The sequence below is a fragment of the Mustela nivalis genome (genome assembly GCF_964662115.1).
Source record: "Mustela nivalis genome assembly, chromosome: 16".
Classification (NCBI taxonomy): domain Eukaryota; kingdom Metazoa; phylum Chordata; class Mammalia; order Carnivora; family Mustelidae; genus Mustela; species Mustela nivalis.
Genome location: NC_139035.1, coordinates 23,726,691 through 23,738,300, shown reverse-complemented (window position 1 = coordinate 23,738,300; position 11,610 = coordinate 23,726,691). Strand labels below are relative to the sequence as shown.

Here is an 11,610-nt window from a genome sequence, read left to right as displayed (position 1 = left end):
GGCAATTTCTTCCACAAAATCACATCATCTGTCTCAATTAAATTAACTGGTTAACTTGTAATAGTTTCATATTTAGTTTGTCAAAATCATGAATTTGTCTTGATTTAGTAATTATAGAAATGACAAGCCTATGGGATGTATGTCCAGTTTCATGTTTATACACATTTAGCTAACAGCCTTATAAAAGCAATTTACATCAACACTGGAAAACCTCAGAAAGTTTTTTCCCTGAGAAGGCATCACATGTCATTCGAATTTAAGCCTCAGTGAACTCCATGACCGCCGCTGACCCTCCTGGGATTCTGTTTCCATTTTGGAAATCAAGCCCTTTCCCAAGCACGTGTGGGGCTGCCTGGGTTCCAACCCCTTTCACACGTAGCAGTGACTCCGCTGCAGGTGATTTTGCCTCCTATCGACATTGGAAAGTGTCTGGCGACACTTGCGATGGTCACAGCTGAGGTGGGGGCTAGTCAGGAGAAGCCAGGGATGCCACTAAACAGCCTACAGATTAGCCCCCCAGAAGAATCATCCAGGCCGTCACCAGTAGTGCCCAGGTTGAGAACCTCTGATCCCGCTCTTTACAGTTTTAACTTCTATAAGAAGTAAATCTTCAGTGTCTTTTCCCAGTTAATCAGAGTAGGGCACTAGTGCTTTCCTAGAACTTATCTCTCACAGCCCCTGTTGGCTTTCACACAGCAGAAGCAGGCAAGCAAGCAAAAACAACCCCTCAGCCATGAGGTCCGTTGCATGACTGGCTTGATTTAAGAAGGCGGCTTAGAGGAGTCAGGCATTTGATTATGTTTTCAATCAACCTTGTTCCAGGTCTTCCTCTGTCGGGTCCTGGTCTGCCACCTACCTGGAGTGACTTGGCCTGATGTTAATTGGTAGTCTCTGGATGGAATGTGCTCTCCAGTGACCCCCAGAGGAAGCCCCCGGAAAAACAATATTTGAACAGAAATGGTAGTAAGAGCTGCAGACCGATCAGAGTGGTTTCAGACATCTGAGAAATCTAGATCAATCTCCAAAGTGGCTCTACAGGCCCACGTAGTTGTGAGATGATGTACCGTTAATGGCTGCTGAGGAACATGTATCCCCTTGCTATCTGTCCATGTAATCATTATATTTGTTCACGTAGATCCTGCTGTATGTTCCTAGGTCCTATCTCCTCTCCCCCATCAGACGTTTAAGTCCTTCCATGTCTTTTGCTGGCACTGGAATATGGCTTGGCATGCTTAGCACTGTGTGCTGCTCTGTGGGCAGTCAACGCTGTACTGAGCCATGAGAAAACAGGCCAGGTGGGATTATAGGTAACGGCTTCCCAAACATGGCCGGCCATCCTCTCCGGCCCCTCATCCTGTTCACCTGTTATTCTAGTGACCAGACTCCAGTCATAACCAGCCTCTCAGCTTTCGAAGCATTAGACTCTGTAGCTTTCTCCTGGCAAGAAGACAGCCCTTCATCTCCAGGACCAAAAAATGGAATGTGCTCTTCCTCCCCAGGTCTGGGCAGGCCGCCTGAGGTACAGTTGAGGAGGGGCTTCTGAGCACTCCTCAGTCTCTACCCCATCTGGCCTCTTCCCAACCACACTGACACCACACCATGGGGTCACTGAGACCGCTTGTGGGCAAGTCTTCCTCCTCAAAAACCGGTGATACCAGGCAGTCAGTGACACCAGGCAGCCATCTGGATGCCCCACATCCTGTCTAAAACCACACCCTTCCTTTCCCTCACCTCTTTTGAAAAAGAAAAAAAAAAAAAAATCCTGTAAGATGTAGTCTTTCAAAGACTCAGCGGGGGCACCATGCCTTTAGCACAACACAGGGGTGCCTGGGGTGTGACAGATATGGCCCTCATTTCCTGGCGTGGACTTCAGGGGTCTCTCAGATCCCACAGCTGAGGGGAGGCTGGAGCTGCCGTGGGGGCCCTGACCAGACTGAGGGCACAGGCCTCTCTGTCCGGCACACGGCCTGCAAACCCACAGAGTCACTGTGTGACTCTGCGTGACACCCCTTCTCCAGGTGCCTGGGTCCTGCACACCCAGGGGCCTGTGTGGCTCAGGCCGGCTCACTGGAATAGGCATACACACCTTGGCTGAGGAAGAAAGGAGACAGAAGGCAAGAGTTGCTGGGCATTGGCTGTGAGGACTTGAGGCTGGACCACAGAAGGAAGGCCCATCCTGGGGATCAGAGGTCAGAAGGGCACCGAGCACAGCAAGTGCCGCTGTAGGAGACAGGTTGGCGGAGATGGGTCCTGGGAAGCCCCTGAGCAGTAGCAGGTTGGGGGCTTGTTCATGGGATCCGGTGATGTTTTAGGTCTGGGGTTGGGCCACAAAGAGGGAGACAGACCCGGTAGCCTCAGAGGACTAGGCACCGGGACCAGTCCATTTCAGCCTGATTTTCAATCTGCGATGTTCAGACTTGGTTGTGGGGAAGGCAAGGAGCCCAGTCTGGGACTCTGGCCAGCCAGACCCCATGTTAGCCAGAGCCTGGGCGGGTCCCCAGCTCAACAGTGGGGGATTAGCTAAATGGGGCACCTGGTGGGAGAGAGAACCTAAGTTTAGCCTCCTTGAGGCTGATGCAAAGTGCGCAGCCTGAGGCCCCATCAGCCTCACGGGGTGGGGGTGGGGTGGGGGGGGCACTTCTGTTTCACATCCTGCACCTGGGGCAAAGTGCATGTCTCAGAGCTGGCTGGCCCTTCTGAGGCTGAGAACATCCTAGATTCTCACCCGGCACTGCTTGCTTGGTTGGCAGCAGTCAGCTCCCATGTCTCTAACAACCCTGGCAGCGGAAGTGGCTCTTCCTGCCTCTCTGCCCCAGGAGTGGGCCCAGGGAGGAGGAGGGACTAGCCCAGGTGTGAGTCTAGGAGTACCAGGGGGGAGGGGTGGTGAGACCCGACTTATCCTGTGACATGGGGTGTGACCGGTGCAGCCGCCCATGGTCTGGTTCACAGGAGGTCCAGGCCCCTATTTCCCTTTCCCCTGGCTGCCAGGCTTTGGCTCTTGTCCTGGTGGATTAGCTCGCTAAACAGAAAATGAAAGGAGAAAAATGGGGAAATCAATAGCTCTGGTCAAAGGTCTGGTGGAGAAGGAAGTTAAAACCAATTAACCAAGAGATTTCAATTATCCCATACACACTCTGGTCCTTTCTGCTACATAGCCTGGGGTCAGAGTCAAATGTTGGATGAAGACACAAAACACAGTTCACACCCATCCACCTATGAATTCTCTAGTCTTCAGCTTGAAAGCTGGTAAGCCCAGGGCTCAGGGTGCCCCCCACCCCCACCCCGAGGCTGGTGCCCCCAGGCAGTGTCCGGCACGTGTCCGGTCTGCAGGTAACGGACAGGATTCTGTCTTGCAGAGGACTGGCTGGGGCAATAGCCACAAGGAGCCTGTGTGGTGTCCCGCCCACACTGAGGAAAGACGGGGAAACGGAGAGGAGTGCTTGGAGGAGGCAGAGAAACGTCTCTCCTGCGTCATGCTCTGGGAGAACGCCAGCGTCCTGAAGTCTGGCCCTGAGGGATTACCACATTTTAGAGAGCACCAAGGAACAGATCTGAGTGATGGGAAGAGGCCAAACTGTGAGAGCCCCAAGTGCCCCTCTGGCAAGAAGAGTGGATTTTGCTGCCAGGAATCGCAGGCCTAGAATTCTCTGCCGGTGTCCTATCCCCTTTCACCCGGTTTATTCTGCCTCGGCACTGGACTAGGTCATTCGAAAGAAAATGAAGAGACAGGCTGTGAAGTTCCAGAAAGAGTCTCTGGGTCTCCACTTAAAGGCAGGCGGGCTGTGAACTCAGAGGAAATGTCAAACAGGTACAAAGGAAGAATGAAATTTCTTCTGCATAACTAACTGCCCCATTAAGCTCTGTAGTCTCTGGGGCATGGGGCAGAATGATGGTTCCTATCTGAAATCCCATTTCTGCCCATGATGGGCCATCCAAACCCGTCTCCTGGCCAGCGAGGAGACTACCTCAGTCTCAGGAGGTGCCCGTTGCCATCCTGGGTCTGAAACGACAAGCACGAGTCACAGCAGCACAAGCTGACTTCCTGCCCAGGGAGCAGAGTCTATCCAGTTTACTTAAACCGCTGCACCATATACCTTCAGTATACAGTTGGTGACTATCTGGGAACATGGAACTATAACTCGAGTCACCTTTGTCCCTGAGTGTCCGGCGTTAGAGGGAAAGTCCTCACGGGGTGGGCACCTGAGCTGATCTGAGAACGTAATTTTCCATAACATGCTCCAAATCACGCCATGACTTTGAGGAATTGACATGGTCCCCTCTGATGAACCCCACTGAGAAACCACCATCCCCTAAGCTTTCTGGTTTTGCTGGGGGGAGGGCTGGAGCAGATGTGTTCTCACTGCTGTGTAAAGAGCTCCAAAGTAAAATCCTGAGTGACAGGAGAACCACCAGGAATCATGGTTTCTCTGCCGGAACCTTGAGAAGAGACTTGGCATCTTTATTTTGTATGAACCTGGGGTGTGCTGTGAGAAACAGAGGAAATGACCTTGGCGTTCTCTGCTAAAGTGGATTTCCTGGAGAGTCCTAAAATCTAAACTCAGCACATGTGAAGTACGTGTTAGAGCAGACACTGCGTGCCTGAGGGCCGCAGATTTGAGTCTCCCAGTGTGGGGACTGAGACACAGAAGTGGAAGGGGTCTGTCATTCAAATATTTGAATTTTTATAAGCATCACCCCGATAATCAGGAAAAAAAATTTCGTTTGGAAAAACAAAACACACAAAGAGTATAACAATCAGTTTAGGGTTTTTTGGGTTATTAATGCCAGACCCTCTTCAAATTTACTTAGAGTCCAGGGAAAATGTATTTGGAAGACTAGTATGACTGTGGGAAGGTCAAGATGTGAGTGTGCCTCAGGAATAGCTAAAAAGAGATCTGGCATCCCTCATCTGTGTGTGTGGGTATCTGTCCTCCTACTGCAGGCCAGCTTCCTCCATGTGGCAGGAAATGCCTTCAAAGCTGCTAGTGTCCACCAAGAGAGAAAATGAGCACTGTGCTCTGTGGTCCTTAGGTCATGTATTCCAAAAATATACTGCTATTGGCCCCACTGGATCAGACGTCCATCCCCTATCCAGCTGCTGCGCCCAGGGCATGGCAGTGCTCTATAATTGGTCCAGCTCATGACCCATCTCCATCCTTTGGCCCATCAGTATGCCCAGGAGGCAAGGTCCTATCAGAAGAGCTTATTGAGAAATGATTGTCCCCTTCCCCCTTCCACCCATCTGCTATGCACTCATATTTCCTTGGAGGTGAGGGGACAGGATGGGACATTCTGAGTATGGGGGCTTAATTTCTGTCTTCAGAGAAGGGCAGGGGAAGGCTGGAAGGAGAAAGCAGCCACGATCGGACTGAGCATGATCAATATCAGAAACAAGTGAGCTTCCCTGACCTGTCCCCGTGCTGGTGTGAGGATTCATTTGAGTCCTCAGAGATCTTACGGCTCAATCCAGGGGCTATATGGCAGGAAGGAGGAAGTAGCCTGTGTTCTTGTTACAGCTTCTCTTCCTGGGGGCTTCCATCACTTCCACAGAAACAAGGAGAAATAGATCTTCCAAAGAATGATAAATTTTTCTTAGATTGTCTTGCATAAAACAACCAGAGCTCAACGAAACATGTTGTGCTTTCCATCCTTGTATGCATTCCCTGCTTCATTTATTTACTTAGGAGATGATAATTTAATTTCTTCCCAAAATAGAGTGAGTGTGTCTAGAAAATAAGCACTTTACAGTACAGTAGGCCCTCATGACAACATAGATGCTACAATTCAGTGTGGGATAAGTAACTGTGACGGAAGCAGATGGTAGCACCGTGAGCCCCTGGTGACCAAGGGCTCCGCTTTAGCCAATACAGAGCCAGTCCCAGGGCAGTGCTGGTCCATGGTTGGTACTCAGAGGTTAAGAGTGCTCAAAAATCTTATGGTTCATTTTTTTTTTTTAAGATTTAATTTATTTATTTGACAGATCACAAGTAGGCAGGCAGAGAGAGGAAGGGAAGTGGGCTCCCTGCTGAGTAGAGAGCCCGATGCAGGGCTTGATCCCAGGACCCTGGGATCATGACCTGAGCTGAAGGGAGAGGCTTAACCCACTGAGCCTCCCAGGCACCCCTTATGGTTCATTCTTAACATATTTGTTTCTTTGGGTTTCTCTTGTGTTTTATTTTTCCTCCTTTCTGCTTTTTTTCTGTGTAATAAGGATGCTATACATTGCCCCAAATCTTCTGGTTCCTGCAGTAAATCATTTTCAGAGGTATGTTCTTTCTTCGGGCCTTTGCAATGATGTTCTCTTTACCTTGTTCTGTAGAATTTCCCCACAGAATTCATGTCTCACCCTTTTACCCACCCTTGATCAAGGTAAGATTTATCCTCCCTCCAACACAGGAGCTATCTGGGCTGCTTTGGGTGGGGCTCCCTGTCCACCTGAGCACCGGCTGAATCTTGGTTCTGTGGATGGCAGTGGGTTTGCGGGTGTAACTCCCAGCCCACTAGAAGCAATTGTCTAGTTCTCCTGGTGGGTTAATCCTGCCTCCCAGCAAAAACACTGCCCTGGAAGCTCTGCTGGTCCTCAGTCTATTTCCTTTTGCCCTAGAACAATAAGGCACAGATGATATTCTATTTCTGAGATGCACAAAAGGATTTTAGTGTGGCATCATGTGGAGTTACATTGGCTCATCCCTTAATAGCCACTACAGTGAGAGAACATTAGAGTACATTTTGTTTATACTGACACTGAATAATCATTGAGCACTGAAGGGAACAAAAAGAGTGTTTCTCCCTTCCTATTTAGTATAAAGAGCTCTGGAATAAAAAAATTGACCAAAAGCCATGACAAGTCTGGCAACATAGATCCCCCTTTCCATGGCCATGTATCATCACTATGCATTACTTACCTTGCTTTTTAGCATGAAATTGATTTTTAGTTGCAAGTAAAGAACCAGGCATCAAGAGGTGCCTAAATAGTAAGGACTTCTGTTTTTATTAAACAGTGCAGAGTTTACAGTGTCTCAGGGAAGGTCTGACCATGCCATCCAGGGATCAGGCTCCTGCTCTCCTCATACTTTGACTTGATAGGCGTATTGTTCCTCATTATCATGTGCATTGCTTCATGGACTTGATGTGGCTGCCTTAGTTCTGGGCATCACATCCATATTCCAGATAGGACGGAGGAGAAAGGGATGACAGCAAGCTTTTTTCTTTCTTTCTTTTTCTTTTTTCTTTTTTCCCCCCAAGGCTGTCCCTTTTATTAGAAAGGAAAACATTTCCTGGAAAACTCCCAGCTGACTTTCATTTTATGTCTCATTGGTCCCTGCTGGAAACATTTCACTCCTAGCAGCATGGAAGATGAAACAATGAACAGTTTACAAAGAGAAATCGTATAGCCATAGCTAGATGGAATTTATCAATCTTAATTCATTCCCTCAGTCAAAGTATATGGCTGCTACACATGACCAACCTCCACCACCTTCCAAACAAAATTAGTGTTGTTTGCAACAACTACTGACAGCCAAGTACAGCCTTGGCAGCATTATTTTGAGCTGTAGTGATGGTGGTTGTGGAACTGACCAGTGCTCTTCTAAGACAAAGTTACTTTGAAAATGATGAAGTGATGTATGGTTTTCACAAATTTGCATGTCAGGAGCCAGGCTAATCTTCTCTGTATCGTTCTAATTTTTGTAAATGTGCTACCAAAGGAAGCATGAAATGACATATGGTCTTGATCTCTGATAAAAAATAAAGAGTCAGTGGAACTGAATATTATTTAGTTCAACATATTTAAAAAAAAAAACAGCGTGGCTTATTGAACTCAAGAAGCCTACAGAGAAATCAAATCAAATAATATTTATACAATCTTCCTTTCCAAAAGCAAGTATTTTCTGAATCTAGTATAAGAGGAACTATAAACACCATTTGCATTGATGGTTCAAATTTCTCTAAGTGAGTAAATTCTAAGACTCACAAACTTCAAAGATCACTTTCCAGTCTATATTTCTACCAAATGCAGAGCGAAAAGTACCTCTTGGGTTGTGGCTTCCTCCACCCCAGCAAAGACTACAGAGGCCCATTGCCTACTGCTGTCTCTTTCCCTTCCTGGTTATTGTCTCTCAAGATCACGCCTTCGTGAGGTTCATTTTCGTATTTGAGGTCTTCTATTAGCACTCACAAGGTGAAAGGTAGGAAGTTAAGGTGTCCAGCCATCCTAGATTCCCAGGACTGAGGCTTTCCTAAGAAGTAGGACTTTCAGTGCTAAAACCAAAACCGTCCTAGGCAAACTAAAATGGTTGGTCACCTGAGGGATTATCACCAACATGAAAGGGGGTGAGGGAGAGGGCGTTTGAGAAAAAGGAAGGAGAGGGAAGGGAGGACCTGGGAAGTCATGGTCATTCAACCCAACTTTAAATTTTATGCCTTTTCTTAGCATCTTCATAACTAGGGTTCCTGCATATCAACTCACCAGTGATCCTTGACCTTATTGTTTCTTTGGGTTCTTTGCTCTTTGAACCTATACATAACTGCCTGGTTTTTAATTCCTACTTCTGTCCTACTATAAATATGTTTCCCAACTCCTATTCCTGTTCACCAGACTCAGGGGCATTGTAAGAGAATGCTATGAAGCCCTCTCTGATCCAACACACAGCCAAGGATAGGGAACATGTAAAAGTCATAGCCACACCCAGGGTGCCTGGGTGACACAGTGGGTTAAATGTCTGACTCTTGTTTCTGGCTCGGGTCATGATCTGCACTGAGCACAGAGCCTACTTGAAACTCTCTCCCTCTCCTTCTGCTCCTCCCACTCGTGCATGCCCGTGCTCTCTCTCTTTCTTTCTCTAATAAATAAATATTTTTTAAAAAAAGTAATAGCCACACTATAAATCTATAATATATATAAATCTATATAAATCCATGAATATATATATATATATATATATATATATATATATATATAATATATATATACACACATGTATATATATCCACAGTCCTGGAATAGAATCAAAATGCAAAGCAAACAGTAGGGGCTGATCTGAGGGCCTGCCAGGCTCTGGATCTTGAAGTAGGTAATTGGAGCCTGGAGTTCAGCTTGCGCAGATAAAAGCACACTAAAGGGGAAAGGTGCTCCAAGGGAGGCATGGGAGCCAGAGTCATGCTCAGAGTTCACAGCTGGAAGCTGGGGCAGGTCTTCCCTGGCCTGTGAAAGGAAACTGGAAAACATGTGCCTGCTGCTGCCTAAGATGTATTGATAACTGGACTTAAACATAAACGCCACAAGGAATACATAGAGAAGAAGCAAGACAGGGAGAAGAAATTCCTACATATAATGATACTGTAAACCCAACTTTAAAATTCATGAAGTGGGGCATCTGGGTGGCTCAGTGGGTTAAGCCTCTGCCTTCGGCTCAGGTCATGATCCCAGGGTCCTGGGATCGAGCCCTGCATTGGGCTCTCTGCTCAGCAGGGAGCCTGCTTCCCCCTCTATCTCTGCCTGCCTCTCTGCCTACTTGTGATCGCTCTCTCTGCCAAATAAATAAATAAAATCTTAAAAAAAAAAAAAAACTCCTGCCTCACCATCAGTGATTATGATACAGGATTCTCTAAGAGATCCATTATTAAAAAAAAAGAAGAAGAAGAAGAAAGAAAAAAAAAACAGACAAATGAAGTAAATACAGGTGGATATAAAATTAGAAATCATGAAGAAAAATATAACCACTGAAAATTTTTTTAAAACTCCATAGGATAGGGGCGCCTGGGTGGCTCAGTGGGTTAAAGCCTCTGTCTTCATCTCAGGTCATGATTCCAGGGTCCTGGGATTGAGACCTGCATCGGGCTCTCTGCTCAGCGGGGAGCCTGCTTCCTCCTCTCTCTCTCTGCTATCTCTCTGCCTACTGTGATTTCTCTCTGTCAAATAAATAAATAAATAAATAGAATAAAAAACCAACCTCCATAGAATAGTTTCTAAACTGAATGTAGTTGAAGAGAGAATTAATAAATTGGAATTGAGAGGCTTTCACCAGGAAGGTAAAAGCATCCACGGAGCCACAGAAATGAGACAGAGGATGGCAGGCGTGTGGTTATGGACCGGAGGCTCGGGAAGGGCTTGTCAAAGGTGACATTTGAACAGATATCTGACCAAGTAAGGATGTGAGTAATGAGAGCATAATATAAATCAAACTCATAGGCACAGAGTAGTAATAATAGTTATTCTCCAAGCAGCTGTGAGAACTAAACAGCATGCATGAAACATTAAGCCCAGTGTCCGACACATAATTTATAACAAATGTTAAGCAGCTCTGCTTCCTTTCCTAAAAACCTGAGGAAAAGAATAGAATTTAGGAGCGCCTAGGTGGCTCAGTCAGTTAGGCGTATGCCTTCAGCTCAGGTCACAATCTCAGGGTCCAGGGCCCTGGAGTCCGGCCCCTGACTCCCTGCTCAGTGGGGAATCTGCCTGTCTCTCTCCCTCTGTGCTCTCTCACTCTCTCTCTCTCTTTTTTTTTGTCTCTCTCAAATAAATAAAATGTCAAAAACAAATAATAGAATTTAGCTTTTTGCCTCCATATGGTGGGGGCTTTGGCCACTTCGGCTATAGTCCAGCATCATTCCCAGGAGGCTCGAATTGGCTGATGATTTTTGGTTTTAATAATGGAGGATTCAGCTCTCTTAACAAAGCGGCTGGAACATGGTCAGCTGTTCACATGCCTGTTCTCTCCGTCTGCTTCCCTCCCTTGAGAACAAACTCTGTTTTCCCCTCTTGCATGAACTAAACAAGCTAGTCGTGTCCAAAATGCAGAGATGACATTTTAATATATCCAGGCAGCCTGGCTAGTAGTTTCTCTGCAAACTCTCAGAATTTCCTCAGCACCGGCTCTAAGCACTTTTCTCCGTTCTATCTTGTCTGGAGCCCCGAAAGCAGTCCTGACAAAGGTCACGAAGCAGGGACAGACAAAGCCACCCTCATTCTGAGCAGTGAGCCTTTTCAACTCACAGACCCCTGATGGAAACATTCCCTCATGAAAAGAACAAAATAAGCCTGGTTCACAGACAACAGCAACAGAATGTTCCATCGGACAGAGAGCCACTTCTTGGAACGTGGGAATCTGAGAGACTGGACTGCATTCAAAGAAAATGCCCCTGGAGTGACGAAGATCAAGTCCTGGGGGCTCAGCAACACCCAAGATTCCTTGCTTGAAAGGGGATGGGGGGGTGGGTATCCTGGACACTGAACCAGGCTGGGATTTGAGGCTGATGGTCAAGGACGTTGGGCATAGCAGCTTCTTCCTCCCCTGAGCCAGACCCAAAAGCTCAAGGAGAAGCTGGAGGTGCAGTGCATGTTTGTTTTCTTTCTTTTTTTCTTTTTTTTTTTAAGATTTTATTTATTTATTTGACAGACAGAGATCACAAGTAGGCAGAGAGGCAGGTAGAGAGAGAAGAGGAAACAGGCTCCCCGCTGAGCAGAGAGCCCAATGCGGGGCTCGATCTCAGGACCCTGGAATCATAACCTGAGCTGAAGGCAGAGGCTTAACCCATTAAGCCACCCAGGCATCCCGAGTGTTTGTTTTTCTAAGGAGAAGAGAGAAAATGTGTCCCACCCTCTCTGAGTCC

General features: G+C 47.0%; 1 long non-coding RNA gene across 1 annotated transcript; it reads left to right on the top strand.

The window, feature by feature from the left end:
• Nucleotides 1-1,773: 1,773 nt before the first annotated feature.
• LOC309850342 lies at nt 1,774-7,765 on the top strand. Its single transcript, XR_014304199.1, has 2 exons — nt 1,774-2,233; nt 3,357-7,765. It is a non-coding gene; the product is annotated as an uncharacterized lncRNA (long non-coding RNA).
• The last annotated feature ends 3,845 nt before the right edge of the window (nt 7,766-11,610 follow it).